At 46.5% G+C, this 16916-nt stretch overlaps 1 pseudogene; it reads right to left on the bottom strand.

The window, feature by feature from the left end:
• Window positions 1-6739: 6739 nt before the first annotated feature.
• On the bottom strand, window positions 6740-7995 carry LOC118576296 (annotated as a pseudogene).
• Between the last annotated feature and the right edge of the window lie 8921 nt (window positions 7996-16916).

Raw genomic sequence — 16916 nt, 5'->3', positions numbered from 1 at the left:
AGCTCCCTGTGGCCATTTTCTTTGTCTTCTGTCCAGGTTTGCTGCCCAAAAGTCTCCAGGACAGGCCTGTGAATCACTGTTGAAAGTTATCCAGGGCTCCTGGGCACTGTGGATGCAGAAGCCTGGAACCTCTGCTTCTAGGTTCCTTCCTACAGCCATCCTCAGGGAATGGGGAGCAGGCTTCAGGGACCTGGAGCTGCTTTGAAAGCATCTGAACAAACAAATGTGAACTAGGAACTGGTTTTCGCTACGTCATGGAGAAACTGCCTGAAACTGCCTGAAATTCACAGCCCACATTTCGAAAACTTTCTGTGGGTGGTGAAATCCGCAGGGAGCAACTGAGGCTTTCCCTCCATTTTCAACAGCTCCAGTAGTTCCTATTGCAACCCAAGTCTGGAGCAGAAACCATGGCGCCCAGAGTAGCCACCAAGCTCATTCATTGCCACCTGTTTCTGTCCCTGCTGATGGGCAGCATGTGTCTCAGGCTAGCTGATGATTTCCCAGAATCAGACTGGGGGTCGCGGAGCGGGGTGGAGTGTGTGTGAAGAAACAGTGTGGAAGGCAGCCTGGGAACTCAGCTTCTCTGGACTCCTTCCAGAAGAGCCCAGGTCTCAAGTTCCTTCTAGCCCTCACCCCAGCCCTTCTCTCTGTAACCCAGACCAGCTCTCGGGCATTCTCTGTGCTCTTAGCATTGAATATCTCAGTGTGTTTTAATAGAAGATTACAGCACATGCAACCAGCAGCCTCTCCACTCATCCCCCCCCCCACCCCATTGTCTGGGTCCTGTGATGGAGTAGTTCGCTCTGTAGCCCAGGCTAGCCTTGACTTCACTCTGTAGCCCAAGCTGGCCTTGAACTATAAACATGCACTCAAATGCATGAATTGACAGCCTGTGCCACCACACCAAGATTACACCCCACTCACTAGGTTTACTGTTGAACCACACCCAGCTCATCTCCTTTCCCTGCCTTGTCTCACTAGAACAAGCCCCTCCTTCATGAGCTGCCAACACATACAAACCTGACTGAAGGTACTCTCCATCAAACCCACCCCTTCCCACCCCACAACCCAAAGCAGAGGGATGGGCACCATTTCCACTATCTAGGACAGTTCAATTGTGCAGAGTAGGATCGTATGGAAGCTTCTGCCCTTGTACCCCAGGTCCATCTAGACTACTCCCTGGGCAGGCAGCATCAGATAATAGTATTCATTTAGTCAGAAATCAGTTTTTCTGTAAAAATCAGGTACTAAATAGTTCCAAATTGGCAAGCCATACTCTCCTGCCACTTCATCCAATATTTAATCAGTGAAGAGGAGACCAGATTTGTCCTCTGACCTAGTCTTCTGACCCAGATTAAGGTACATGCAGTATCACAGTATTGGTGCCCATCCCTCATCACCTTCCCCAAGTGATGTCAGAGATTTCTGTTTCCATGCCAACAGTGAGTCCTGAGCTGCTTGTGGTTTCTGGTGACCTGGAGGTGACATGAGAAGGACTAAAATTTGTGACCCACTGACCTCTCTGCTGCTGTCCAATGGGTTCTTTGTCCACACAACCCACGGGGACATCAGTTAGGCTGAGGTGGCAGATTAGGGAGGTCCTAATCTCTGACACATCTTCCACAGGAAGGTTTTGCAAGTGTACTGTACAGGGAACAAGGGAGGCTGTGTCAGACAAAGGTCGCTTCCTGCTATGGAAGCCCTGACCATCCAAGTGACATGCTATGCCACTGTGGCGACTTCTTTCTGAGCCACTTCTCTGCATCCTGGGCCTGTCTGCCCAATGTCCTAACTACCTACCTAGAAGGACAGAAGTCCAGTTCGAAGTAAGCCCCTGAGGCTTTGTAGTCACTGATACCCCATGATCAGCAATCCCTATCCCTGGGTTCAGTATGATGCTAAGAACCACTTTGGCTGGATGATGCATGTTAGGGGCCTGAGTTAGCTGAGAGGTCCAGAGATCTTGCTGTTCTTCCATAGACACAGAGTTCAATTCCCAGCACCCATGGCAACCAACACACAACAGCCTGAAAGTCTAGCTCCAAGGGAGCTGAGGCTGCCTTCTGGTCTCAGTGTACACCCACATGCTCAGAGACATATTCTCACCCAGTCATACAGACATACACGTCCATTTTAAAAGTTAAACTTGAAAAAAAATTTTAAAAATGATACATGTTTCTCTTCTGCCCTGTGTTGCCAGCTTGCTTCCGACTCTAAGGGTCCATATTGTGATTCTCCACTTAGGAACTTCCATGAGCCGTACACAACACCTTTCCTAAGTATAGATGTCTCAGTAGTACAGATTGGCATGGATCATTGGCACTATATGCCATGGTGTGTGCATGTGTGCGTGTGTGTGCGTGTGTGTGCGTGTGTGTGTGTGTGTGTGTGTGTGTGTGTGTGTTGCATCTCCCTGGAAAAGGCTTATCACATCAGTATTATTAGAGATAGCCAGATACTGGTGTAGAAAGAAAGTAACAGGTGAGTTTCACAAAGGGCCTGTAGTGTTCTTAGAAAGAGGCTTCGTCAGGAAGAAATTCTAGACATACATAAGTGTTGAAATTCATGTTTGCGGGGAGAAAAACAACACTTTAGTTTTCCTTCCTTGCTTCCAATTTTCACTGAAGTCGTCTAAAGAATCAGGTCCTTTTGGTGAGTTATGTTTGATTTTCTGCTTTCAGACCAGTTTTGTTTATTTGAAGTTGGTCTTGATAGCTGAGTCTTTCCTGTGCTGGTTTGAGTTCTGGCCTTTGAGGTTGTAGTGTTCCCTGTAGATGTCCTCACTGGAGCTCTGCTCTTTACTTCCTTCATCACTTTCTGGTGGAAGCTGCCACCACATCTGGGGACAAATCACTCTCCGAATGCTCTGGAGAGTTTCACCCACTTGTGGTTCAGGAAAGGGGGGAACAGCAGTGAGAGGCTCAGGGCTGCCTTCAGAGCAGAGAGGGTCCTAGAGCTGGGGCTAAAAAGAAGGCAAGGACCTGGGGGGCTCTAGACAGTAGGGGTAGGACAGGATGGAGTGGAGGGAGGGGGTCAGCAGTGGGGGAGAGTGGAACGTGAGACCAGCCAAGCTTGGGGACTTGGGACAGGAACTGGGAGAAAGTGAAGAAACCCCACCAACAGTCCCTGATACTTCCTCCCTGACTGCAGACAAGTGACTGCTACACAGGCCTAAAGCACCAACTTTATCCCTTGACTTCCTGCTCTGCTTCAGCTGCTGAGGGTGCAGCCAGTTTGTGTGTGTGGGAAGAACCAAATGGAGTGGGGGGCCTGGGGACACCAGAGGCACAGAGACCAGGCTGTTCAGCTTCTGAGTGATTATTTTATAAGTGAACCATGGGACTGTGGGTGCTGGGCAGACCAGAGAAACATTCACCTACATTTGGTGTACCAATGTGGGGCTCTGGAATTTTCATAAGGCCTAAAAGAGTTTTAAAAAGTCTTCTAAACACACAATAATGGAGCCCCAAACAGCTTTCTACTTCATGTTTCATGCGGGTTGAGTTCGGCAGGTTCAGGGCATATAGGCTTCAGTGCAGCATGGCAGATTCCTGGCACTCTACACAGTGGTGTCTGCAAGCTGTGCAGCATGGACTGTGGTGGCTATAGCTTCTGCTAGTACAGACAATTTGAAAAAAAAAAAAAAAAAAAAAAAGGAAAGAAAGAAAAAATTTTGGGCTTCCAAGAGTGGCCAATATCTGAATGAAACAAGCTTCCTAATTCCTCACTAATGTGACCTCCTGCCCTGCTCCTTGCACAGACCCTTGCCTTGTGTCTTCTTGGTGCTTCTGAATAATTTGCAAGAGATATTTGCTCACAATCAGTTAGGACTGCCCACTGCACTCAGTCTCACGGTTCCTGCCATGTTAGATGTAATTGGAGTGGTTGGTGACATTTTTATTTGTGGTGGATGTATTTATTGCAGTTTAGTGGGATTTAATTATCGATGTGACTATACTTCTTTTTCTGTGTTGTCCCTGATGGGCAGAAACCACAGCCAACTGTGGTAACTAAATAGGACGAGAGTGAGATTGGAGTGACAGATGAATTAGCATGCCCTGGGTCCTTTCACAGCAGAAAGGATGAAGATATCATAATCTCTGTAGATGGAAATGTAAAAGATGGCCTCAAGTTCATTTCTAGCACCTCCTGCATGTATCACACCCCTCACACAGAACCTGTCTGTCATCCACAACTTCAGGTAAGCCTCAGGAATGCCATGTCATCCTATTTCCTACAGTCCAGACTCTAAATTCTGTTTCTCTGGTAAAGGTTTCAAATTTTGAGCCTGTTAGTGTCGCAGCAGAAGCAGGAGAAATTGCCAGAAATTGTGATGTGCTATTGCTTCATTAGGATCTGAGTTCAATCCTCAGAACCTGTGTATACTGTGGTGGCACACATTTATAATCCTAGTGTAGAAGAGAGAGAGAGAGAGAGAGAGAGAGAGAGAGAGAGAGAGAGAGAGAGAGAGAGAGAGAGAGAGACATCCCTGTGGTTTCCTCATCAGCCAGACTAGTTGAATTTGTGAATTCCAGTACAGACCGGCTCAAAACACAGTGTTTATGGCTTCCTGAGGAACGACACCCAAAGTTAACGCTTAAATTCCATAGGTGTGTGTATATGAACAAGCATACACACATGTGTACACACACACACAAGAAAGACACTGGGGACCAAAATACAGCCAGTGAATTCTAAAGACACGATACTCCTGAGAGAGAATGGGAGGCTTTAATACTAGTTACAAGATAGTGCTGGCCTTGTCTTCTGGGCCATTTTTATGACATATTTGAATAGACAGTAGGGGATGGCTAATGTCTTCCCAGGTAAGTTTCATAGCACCATTGCTCAACCACTGGCCTAAGGTGCCAGGTTGGGTAGGATTCATCCTCTAATTGTATAAGGGATCAGGAGGAACTGATTCAGACTCCAGGATTAGAGCCTGGGAATTAAAATAGCATGTTTTGATTTTATTTCCAAGGGAGGGCCTTTTTGAATCTACATTTCTGCCTGACAGATCAGCAGACCAAATCATGGAAAAATGATTGAGATGGATTCCTTTTGGAAGTGCTTCATTGCTGAGAATCAGGCATTGGGAGCTCTGGTTGGGATTGCTGAGGGTCATAAGACCATAAAACTTAAGAAGGGATTGAGCTACATTTTGGAGAGGCAAAGGTAGTTATTGCATGAGTTTGAGGACGAGATTGTGACATCGCTCAGAGGTCAAGAGGTCCTTGGTGCTGACAGATAGTTGGTCTAGATGGTAGTGATGAATAGCCTTGCCACAATATTATCTCCATCTTAATGGCTTCTAATCTAGAAGATAAAAATCATACTGGAAGATTGAGATGGGCTAAAGACACCACAGAATTGAACCAGGAAATAGACAGTGAACCAGAATAAAGAACTGTAAGTCACAGAGGTTAAAGTGAGAAACACCAAAGGATGGTTTCAGGATAGGCAGGTCATGTGACAATAGTGGCTGGGGATGAAAAGAAATCCCTGAAACATAGAAATAATGTGTTCATAACGACAGAGGGACCTCGGATCATGGTCACCCATTAGAGTCTAGATGTGTTAGATGGTATGCTGCATCAAACATTCACTGAAATATTTAACAAAATTCTCCAAGAGGCTTACAGGAATGAGCTGTTTGAGCCTCTGCAGGAGGAGTGCTATTGCCTCTCATCAGATCAACCACAGAGACAGGCCTCATAACTTAACTACCATTGGAGGGATGAGGAAGACCTGATAGGAGCTGGTCCAGACATCTCCCATGGCCTTGCATCCTGTGGAAGAGTTTAAAATAAACTTGATCATCTGTTTAGTACTTGGAGCTTATCCTGAAAATGTGGAGTCAGAGGTGGAGCTGTCCTTATCCTAGCATTCAGGGACAGCCTTGACCATCTGTCCCAAAGATTTAAGGAGATACCAGGGACTCTGCATCTAGTGCGAGAGCAGTGTGAAGGAAAAGTCTAGTGTAAAGGCATCAAAGGGGTTGATAGATGTAGTGTTGGTAATAATTCAGGTCATAAATGAGGATTAATTAGTATGTAGAGAGTGTTGGGAACTTCATTTCTTCTAGTAGAGACAAGTTGTGATGAGAATCCTGGTTGCAGCTGGTAGGTTTTAATTTATATTATTTTTAGTTGTTCTTTTTTGTCAAGTGTTTAAGAGCGTGAAGATGGCCAATAGCTTCTCTTTATTGTTGGCAGTTGTATCTGTTTAGGGATACTTTTTGGGGTGTTGGAGAGTTTTAGGAGCCCCTTATCTCCACTCATTGTCATCTGCTGGACATAGGGTATTTTTCTGTGAAATGACCCAAAGCTCAATCTCTGGGGTCATTGGAGATTGTTTAGCTTTTATGGTATATATGGCAGTGTCTCTGGGGTTGAGTGGAATAAAGATAAAACATGATGGATGAAAGAAGACAATAGGAATGATCAAGATTAATGGAGCTCTCTGAGTTCATTTTGCCATGGTTTTCCAGTCCCTCAACAATCAACACACTTCAGGAATGCACCAGACAGACTTGATAAAACAATATACCCCAGACTTTGATTTGTTAACTACCACCCCTCCCTTGCCCTCTGACTCCAAGCATACTCCCTAGAGTAGTACAGGCAGGGAAGACCTATCTCTTGGGAAAACCCCTAACACTTTTCCAGGGTAGAATTCTTGCTAGTCCAAAAAGGGCCTTTCTTTTAAGGGTTGTGGGAAACTAGACACTGCAACTTTATTAATAGTATAGGTGGCGTTTATTTGGAGCAAAATCAGCTCCAGGAGCTGGGTGGTTGAATGCAGGAGGAGTTCCACCAATTGCTCCAATTCCTTCCATTGTGTCAGCTTGGCCGAAATGTTCAGTTGTTGGTGGGGTCAATCCCAAGGTTCCATCTGGCATCATAGTGGCAGGTCCTGGAGGAGCTGGGGTACCAGTTGGCCCAGGAGCAGGGGGCATGGCGCCTCTATTGTTTATGCCCATAGCACCTCCCACAGCCATTTGGCCCATCCTTATCTCTTGTTCTCTTGCATCAGGGAAGGTTCCCTTGAATCCTTCTGGCTGTTGCTGCATCATTTCTTCTTGTTGCCACCGCATTTCTTCCTCACGGCGCCTGCGCTCCTCTTCCTGCCTGAGCTCTAGCTGCTTTCCTTTCTGAACCTCTTGGTTATGCAGCTCCTCCATTCTCTGAAGCTCTTCTTGACACCTCATCAAATCCTGCCTCATTAGCATAACCTGGTGCTCATGGCGTGCTGCCTCCATCTCCATCTCCATCTTTTCACGAGCCTCCTTGATGTTGCGGTCCACTTGATCCTGCTGTTGCTTCTCTATCTCAATGAGTGAGTTCCAGCTCATGGCATACTAATACTCAAAGGATCCAGGCTGTGCAAATCTGTGTGGCTGCTCCCATTCCTTGTGAAATTGTTGCTTTTTTATGATGAGCTTCTCTGGAAGTCCCTCCTCCTCATCTAACTGGTCCATAGGCTCCACAGTTACAGGCCGAGGATATGTGCTTAGCAAAAGGGAACCTTCACTGCATCTATCCAGAGCTTTCTGAGCAGCTGGCTTCCCTGAGAACTCAACAATGCCTTTCCCTGAGGGCCTTCCTCCATCATCCACAATAACCACAGCCCTCTCCAACTGGCCAAACACAGAAAAGGCTTCTTCCAGCAGTTCGCTGGACACATACTGAGGAAGGTTGAGGACTGTAAGGGATGCACTGTGAGAGGCAAAGCGCACAGGACACTTAGCTGCTTTCCAAGGAGTGGCATATTATCCAACTCCACTTTGGCAATTTCTGCTAGGGTTCTTGTTTCCAAGCGAATAAAGCCAAAGCCTTTATCATTATGAATGAAAAGTACACCTGCTTTCCCATATTGTTTTTTTTCTCACCTTGACAAAGCTACAGTCCATCCCTAATTTGTTTTTGTTGTTGTTGTTGTTGTGTTTCTTCAGAGCAATAACAAGTCTAACTGCAGGGAAAGGAACTCACCATCCTGAGGAGAGCCAAAAGCCAATTACCCACAGTATGTGCATCAGGATGTCTGTCCAGAAATGAAAATGGCAGACACAAATGCTGTCATCCAGGCATTCTCTCCCTCCTATGCTGAAGAGCAGCAACAACTGTAAATAGGGAATGAGGAGAACATTCTCACAGTATGTTCAGGCCTCCTGAAATTGGCTGTCACTCTCCCTTCTCCATAAGAGGGCACATACTTAAAGAAATTTGCACTGAACCCTACCAAGAGAAGTCTGAGAATCACTATTTAGCTTCTATCCTGGTTTGTCCTGACCCCTGACAATTGGAGGTGTTCCAGACGCCAGCCTGCAGGCCTTTGGAGCTCACTGCAAAGTCTCCCCAGACAGAAATCTTCAGCTGCCTATGGACTGCTCCAACAACTACCACAAGCAAGAGAGGAAAGAGATGAGAGTTCCTCAACTGGGCCACCAAAATGTGGTTCCAGGAGGACGAGCCCAAAGCATGGGGCAACCCCATTTACTAAACCAAACATCTATATCACCCCATCCAAGAGTCAAGAACCATCTCACAGAAGGAGGAAGAAAGGATGTAAGAACAAGAAGGGGTGGGATGATGTGAAATGCTGTTTTCCTGCTATAATGGAGCTGGTTGCTCTGCTGAACTCTCAGCAGCTTTGAGTAATTGCATGATCCCTGTACAAGATCAGGTCTGTCAAACTTCTCTTAATGGAGGAAGAGGGGCTCATGAAGCATTAAAGTTCCCTGGGGCTATAAATACAATTAATGGTCCTGGAGCAGGAGAGACATTTTTAACAATGGTGTAGCTCACTTTTAGATACCCATGTTCCTGTACTTAACCCCTCACCCACACTTCTAAAATCCTAATTAAGTTTAGACACACATAAACACACACACACATACACACATACACACGCACACACACATATACGCGCGCACACACACACACACACACACACACACAAGGGTGAAGCAGAAGCAATAGTACCTTAAAGAGAAGGGGGTCTTGCAGAAGAGGGAAGAAGAGGGTAATAAGGAAAGGAATTAGTATGGCTGGAAATATATTTTATTTATATATATTTCTATAAATATATATTTATCTAGAAAATGTCATAATGAAACCAAAGCTTTGATACTTTTCTCTGTTAACTGACTGGAAGACAAAGCCCATATAGACATAGGAAGCATGAGTCTAATCTGTACCAATAATGCTAATCCCTGTATTTGGAAAATCCTGGAAGCAGGCAGCTAGGTGTGCATATTGTCTAACATGGAATTACCCAGAAGTCGCCCAATTCTATAAGCTCTGCGAGGCTCAATCACATACCACAAAGGCTTGTGTCCTGACACCATAAATGATTTCCAGTGTTGAGATCTGACAGTCAGGCCCCTGATGAAACATCTAACAAGGTCTATAGTAATCTCTGTAGTGTGGAAGAGAAGAGTCTGGTACTTGGTGATTTTGTCATCTTAGAGCCACTGGAAGGCCGTTGTCTTGAAATATTTAAGGACCTGGAAGGTTTGACACTAACTAATGCTTTTTATATGAAAAAGAAAAACTGACCATCTCTGGTATAAAGCCTTATGTCCCCCAGGTGACCTAGGTCATATGAGCATCCTGTTTGGTGGCTGGCAGAATTTTTGAAACATTATCATAATACTGTATGTATATGTGGTTATGGTTTGCCTGTTGTAATGTCTGTTCTTGGTGGTCAACTTGACTACATCTGCAATTAACTAACATCCAAAAGTGGCTGGCACACCTGTCAGGGATTATTTGATTAATTGGATCCTTGGAAGCTGGAGGATCCACTTCTAATCTGGTTCTTAGAGGTGGGAAACCACACCTCTAATCTAGACCTTTTGAGGTGGGAAACCACACCTCTAATCTAGATCTTTTGAGGTGGGAAGCCACATCTCTAATCTGGGCCACACACAGGAATCCTATGTAAAGACATGTGAGAAGAAGCTTTAGCTATTTCCCTGCTTGCTCTGGACTCACTTAAAGCCCATTTTTTCATTGGAATTAGAGCCTTCCTCTTAGGGATTCCAGCAGATAGTGAAGGTCAGCTGACACATCCAGTCTTGTGCACTGAGCAAATTCCATATTCTTGGCTGTTCACAGCCAGTCATTGTTCGCTTATTTATTTCATAGCCAGTTATTGTTCGTGTATTTATTTAATGTTTGCTTGTTTGGCAGAATCACATTCTGTGTAACCCAGGCTGCCTTTGGTTTGCAGAGATCTCCTTCTTCATGCTCCTGAGGACTGGGACTACAGGCTTGTCACCAAGCCAAGCCTCATTTCCCACCTTATTTCTGGAGCAAACATCCAGGTCACCTCCAGGCTCTACCCCTGAAGAACATCTACACAATTTTACCCAGGAAAGGCTTTAACTCTTGGTTCTGGGACCTGAGGCCACATCCCACCAATCCTGTTGCCCTCTCATCCACAGAACCCAAAGCAGGGGAATGGGCTTTGTAAGTGGTACACAGTGGGCTACAGGGAAACTCCTGCCCTTGTACCCCAAGTCCATCTGGTCTACCATCTGGGGCAGAAGCATCAGATAGTGCTGTTCATTTGGCAGGAGTCAAGTTTTCTGTAAAAGGATGGGCACTAATATTTGCATCTCGACAAGTCACACCATTTCTATCTCCACATCAAAAGCCCAATTCTGCCTTGGGTGGTGATGGCAGATATGATAAATACAAGTGGACAGGGGACAAGATGTGGCATTTCTCTTAGTGTTCTGACCCCAGATCAGAGTATAGTCTGTATCCCAACCTTAGTGTCTGCTCCCCAGACCACCTTCATCATGTGAGATCAAAGCTGCCTATTTCACAGTCAACAGTAGGCCCTGTGCTCCCTGTGGCTTCTGGGTGACAGGAGAAGATACTGGTGTTGTCGTCCACTGCCCTCTGCTTTGCTGTGCAGTGCATTCCCTCATTCAAGTGACATGGGAGTTGAGGCTGAGGTGGACAGTTTAGGGGATGATTAATCTGAGTCACTCTTCATGATAAGGTATAGTATGTGATCTGGAGGAGAATAGCTTTGTCACACAGACATCTTTCTGTGTAGAATAGCTATGATCTACAAGGATCCATGATGTCACAGTTACCATTACTTCTGGGATCTTCTCTGACTTTCCGGGGCCTGTCTACCTCATGTCACAGGTAGAGGTGGGACCCAGCCATGGTGGTTGCCTGGAGCTGCATTGTCACTGGTGTCACGGGACCAGAGGGCTACTCTCTCTCTCTCCCAGAGCCCAATAGCATGCCAGTAGTCACATTGAAATTATGTGACTTCCTCTGTTGTGGCTGTACATACTTGCTTTCAAACTCTAGGATCCCCTTGTGGTTCTTCAATTAGTTCCCATCAAGAACTCCACATAACACCTTTGCCTGGCCACACATGCCTCAATGTCACAGATTGATGACAAAGAGGACATCAGTTCACATTCCACAATTCATATATTATCCATAAGAGCTTTACTTACAAGAGCAGAACTGAGCCGTTCACAGAGACTGTCTGCCTACCGACCCTTTAACCATTCACAGCAGAATCTAGGGGCATATGTCTGTCTAGGTGGAACAATAAACCCCAGAGAAGAGCTGCACCTGCTGTGTGGTGAGGAGTGCTTCTTATTCCAATCTTGTCTTTCCTTCTAAAAATGGGGTCTGGTCTCTCTGAGAAGTAGTAATGTTGTGGACACTGGGCACTGGAGCCCAATTTTGTCCTGGATGGCAGCTCTCTGTCTTCTGATCATGCATTCCTATGGCTGGTCATCAAGATCTGGCAACATGTAAGTGGGTGCCCATCTATTTACTGAAGAATCTGTGTATTCTGTCACGTTGGGTTCACACATTCCACCCTGAGGTCACAGCCTGGGTTACATATACCTTACTAATGACCCAATTGTCCCTCCATGATGTTGCCCCCTGACCACTCCACTTCTGTCTATTACACCAGGATTTTTCTGCCCATGGTTACCTACATCTCATTTCAGGAACACCATCTGCCATTCCCAGCCCTAGCCTTGAATACTTTTCATCACTGGACTTCTCAAGAGGCTCATGCCCTTTTCCATGGGCATTCTTTCCATGCTTGACATGCAGTATTCCTCCATGCTTTTCCATGGAACAGAGTGGACATATTTCTTATCACATCCACTTTGACCCATGTATTTCTCTGGGCCTTTTTATATATGTCTTTCACCACCTTTTTTGGAAATTCTGGATTTTCTATTTCATGCAGAATGGACCAGCTTCTGACCAGGTTCCTTTGAGTCATTCCTGGAGCACATGGGCATTATTTCCAGAAAATTCTGGCTGTTTACTAACTACTAAAAATCGTGTGTGTCAAAATCATGGGATGATAGCTGAGTGGTAGAAGGCCTGCTTCACAACCATGAGGACTCGGGTTTGATCCCTAGAATTCCTGTAATACAGCTAGGTATGGTCCTGTGTTCTTTTATTGTCAGTACTAAGAAGTCAGAGGCAGGGAAACCCTAGAGTCTGTGGCAAGCCTGTCTAGCCTACTTGGTGAGTCCTAGTCCTCTTAGAGACCTTGTCTAATCAATGCGATGGTGACATACTTGTAAGAGGGTATAAAAAATTTCTAAGACATTTATCATTATCCTTATTTATTGTTACTATTATTATTATTTATTGGTGATTTGACAAAAACAGTTTTGCAAAAGAAATTGACAGTTTTCTTGATAGTTACCACTACCATAATTAAATCAATAAACAATTTAAATAGACCTATAACCACTAAGCTAGTAGAAACAGTTATTAAAAGACTCCCAACCTAAAAACAGCCCAAGGCCAGATCGTTTCAATGAAGAGTTCTACCTGAATTTCAAAAAAGAGCTGATACCAATACTCCTCAAATTGTTCCACACAATAGAAAGAGAAGGAGCATGGTCAATTTTTTTTAATTAGGCCACAGTTACCCTGATACCCAAACCACACAAAGATGCAACAAAGAAAGAGAATTACAGAACAATCTCCCTCATGAACATTGATGCAAAAATAGTCGATAAAATACTGGCAAACTGAATCCAGGGACACATAATGATATAATCCACCATGATGGATTAGGCTCATCCCAGAGATTCAGGGATGGTTTCAGCATATGAAATCTATCAATATAATCCACCATATAAACAAACTGAAAGAAAGAAAACACTCGATAATCTTGGTAGATGCTGGAAAGGTGTTTTTGGGGTTGGGAAGAGAGAGTCACAAGGGAATGGGCAGGTGAGAGAAGGAATGTAAGGCAGTGGGGTTGTGGTGGGGCTGAGGTTTGAGAGGGAGGAGAGAGCTAAGAGTGTAAGTAAGGCCCCAAGGGTAGACAGAGGATCAAGACAGGAAGGAATGGGGTGAAGTAAAGAATAGGCCAGGAGGAAGTACCTCAGCCCAACCAAGGTTAAGAGGGTGTGAGGATGGGTTGGGGACAGGAGGGCATTGGGGGGTTAGAGGTTGGATGGACACATAAATGGGAGAGGAGGGAACAGCAGTGAGAGCCTGAGGGCTGCCAGCAGAGCAGAGGCTAGTGCTGGGTCTAAAAAGAAGGCAAGGACCTAGGGGCTCTAGGACAGTAGGGGTAGGACAGGATGGAGTGGAAGGAGAGGGTCAGCAGTGGGGGAGAGTGCAAGGTGAGACCAGCCAAGCTTGGGGACTTGGGGCAGGGACTGGGAGGAAGTGAAGAAACCCCACCAACAGCCCCTTATACTTCCTCTCTGACTGCAGACAAGTGACTGCTACACAGGTCCAAAGCACCGACTTTATCCCTTGACTTTCTGCTCTGCTTCAGCTGCCTAGGGTCCCCGAGGGTGCAGCCAGTTTGTGTGGGGGAAGAACCACATGGAGTGGGGGGCCTGAGGACACCAGAGCCACAGAGACCATGCTGTTCAGCTTCTGTCCAGGTGCCATGGCCTGTCTCAGGGAGAGGACCTGAGCCTCCTGGAGCTTCTCCTGGAAGCTGATGTATCACAAAACCTCTAAGAAAAGAAGTGAATGGATAGTCACAAAACTGGAACTGTCTGAAGTCACAGCCCTGATTGGGGAATTTTCATGAATGTCATCAGCAGGATGTTACCGTCTATTCACATCTATTCACAGGTCTGGGTTTAGAGGATTCATGGCCTCAGCCACAGTTATCAAGTTCATTAATTACACCCTGGCTCTGCCCCCACTGTGCTCCAGGGGAGCCCATGAGTCTAGGGGATTCTACAAGAGGACTTGAGGGGACAGAGGGCCACAGCACCAGGAGGAGGAGCCTTCCTAGCTGAGCTGATGATCCTAGGCCCTCCTCAGCCCCCACTACCCCACCCTTCAGGCTCCTTCTAGAATAAATACACAGTCAGAGCTCTGCGGTTTGCTCTGTCCCTTACCTCACCCTCTTTCCCTCAGAGCCTTGCACAATAGCTGATGTTTCTGGGGAAGAAAAAATGACAGCAGAGAGGTGACATAGTCAAGTGTGGCTAAGCAAAATCCCCACTAAAGCTCTAAAACTGCCTCAGGAAACATAACCAGAGTCGCTGAGGCCAAATACCATGAGCACATGAGGAGATCTCCACCTGGCACTCCAGGCCCACTCACCTCCACAGACTGTCTTCCCACCATGCCCTGTGCCTCCATCTCTCCTACAGCTCTTTTGCTCTTCAACCTTCCACCTCTAAGTGCACTTTGTCTGAAGATCACAGCAGATGGCCCCAGGAACAAGGAGAGACTCCATCCCAGTTCCCTCTCCATTTCCTCATTTATCCTCATCCTTCTCCTCATTTCTTTTCCCCTCACTGTATAAGCCAGGTTTGCCAGCTTCCAACCTCCCCTTCATCAGCCTTCCTGTAGCTGAGATTACTGGCAGAGGTCAGCACACAGCTTCACTATCTACTTTGTGTGCAGCACCCAGTTCTCCATCCTTACATCCCTTCCCCAACTCTCCCTCCCAGGAAGGTGTTTTATCACTACACGCCCCTGCCTGAGGACACACCCCAGGAAATCCATCCCCTCTCATCCACAGAATCTAAAGCAGGAGATATGGAGCACAGTTTAAAAACACGTAGGATACACCATGTGTGCTGAGTGGAGCATAAGGAAGCTTCCGGTGTCTCAGAGATAAGGAGAAGAGCACAGCCTTGCTGACAAGATAGCAGTTGTCTTCAGAAGGAAGAATATGGAGGTGGGAAGGAGGGGGGGTGATCAGGGAGGGCTGGTGGGGGGCAACAGTGGCAAACAGTGGAACACAAAACCTTGAGGGCTCAGGTGGGGGATAGGGAAGGAACCCAGAGAGGCTAATGAGTGAGGGATGGAGGAGAATCTTGAGAAAGAGGAAGTGAAGAAGGGCAGGGTGGAGGTCTGGGGGAGATTAACACTGTGTGAAGCAACAGCAGCAGAGGAAAAAATGATTCAGAGGCACCTGCTTATTCAGGAAGTCTAGGAATGTCACAGTGCAGAAAATGCAGTGGGGGTGGACAACTCATGTCCCTCAAGGCTGGAGCAAGGGAGGACTGATTCCATAGCCCAGGTGCCCGGGAATTTGCCAATCTCTGCACAGAGTCCTCTGCGGGGCTGTACTGAGGACTCCCTGATTCTCTCCACAGCTCCACTCACGTATGTGGTAAGCTAGGTCTCAGGAAGGAACCATGGCAAAGGCTGAAGGACACCTGGGGCAATATTACCCAGAATCTCAGTCTTGATTCTTACTGAGCTGTCTGGGGTGTACTCTGCTGGCTGGTGAGCTCCCAAGGTCTAAATGGAGGGGTGCTGGGGCATGGGGAAGGACATGGCTCTAATTCTGGAAGTGCCCAGTACCCCAGAGGGAAGCTTGAAACTCCTGGGCTTCTCCTTCTCCCCTTCACCTCAATGGTGACGAAGCCCCTGGCTCTTCCTGGCTCTACTCCAGCCAGGCTTCAGTTGATACAAGGAGTTAGGGGAAAAAGTTAAGTCCAGTGGCTGGGGCAGGAGATACACTAATGAAAAGTGCTAGGTGGCAGAAGGGACTGCCTGGTGGTGCCCTCAGCACCACTGGGGTTCCAGCAAGCCTAAAATCCAGTCACCTGAATTGGTTGTGTTGTGCACAGTTGAAGATCCCATCAGGAGGCAGACTCAGACAGCTCCCCTGGACCTAAGGCATCTGTGCTCTGAAGACTGTCTTCCCCGGGATTCCTCACAAACCCTCCACCATCCCCCTGACCTTTGTCCTTGACCTTTCTTTCTACTTTCCCATGGTATTCTCCAGAATTCACATAGAGGCTGCCAGAGACAAGGCAGCCACAATCACACATGTTCTCCTCCTCCTCCTCCTCTCCTCCTCCTCCTCCTCTCCTCTCCTCCTCCTCCTTTCTCCTTCTTCTTTCTCTCCCCCTCCTCCTCTTCCTCCTCCTCCTTCTTCTCCTTCTCCTCCTTCTCCTCCTCTTTCTTCTTAATCTTCTTCTTCTTCTTCTTCTTCTTCTTCTTCTTCTTCTTCTTCTTCTTCTTCTTCTCATTATTATTATTAGTAGTAGTAGTATTAGTAGTAGTAGCATTACTATCACTATTATTACTGTTGTTTGAAGCATATTCTCACACTTTAGCCCATAGTATAGAATCTGCAACAATCCCTTCTCTCCCTCATTCTTCTGAATGCTAGAATTACAACTTTGTGCTACCAGACTCAGCTTCAATTCCCATGAGACTCATCAACCTCCAGCCTGCTCTGCTCCCTTCCCTCCCCATCCAGCCTTACCACGTTCCCATCCACAAAGTGCCCTTTACCCCTCTTCAACCAGGTGCAATCTATGCTCATGCCTGAAGACACCTCAGCTAATCAGGGGCTGGAAACCTTGTTCTCTCTGGAGGACTCTGGTGATGGTCTGGGGTGGGGGATTGAAAGCTTCTGCCCCTTTTCCCAGGCCCATGTCACCTACCTACTGG

This window comes from Onychomys torridus, unplaced genomic scaffold (genome assembly GCF_903995425.1).
Source record: "Onychomys torridus unplaced genomic scaffold, mOncTor1.1, whole genome shotgun sequence".
NCBI classification, from domain to species: domain Eukaryota; kingdom Metazoa; phylum Chordata; class Mammalia; order Rodentia; family Cricetidae; genus Onychomys; species Onychomys torridus.
This window is presented reverse-complemented; position numbering and strand designations above follow the sequence as displayed.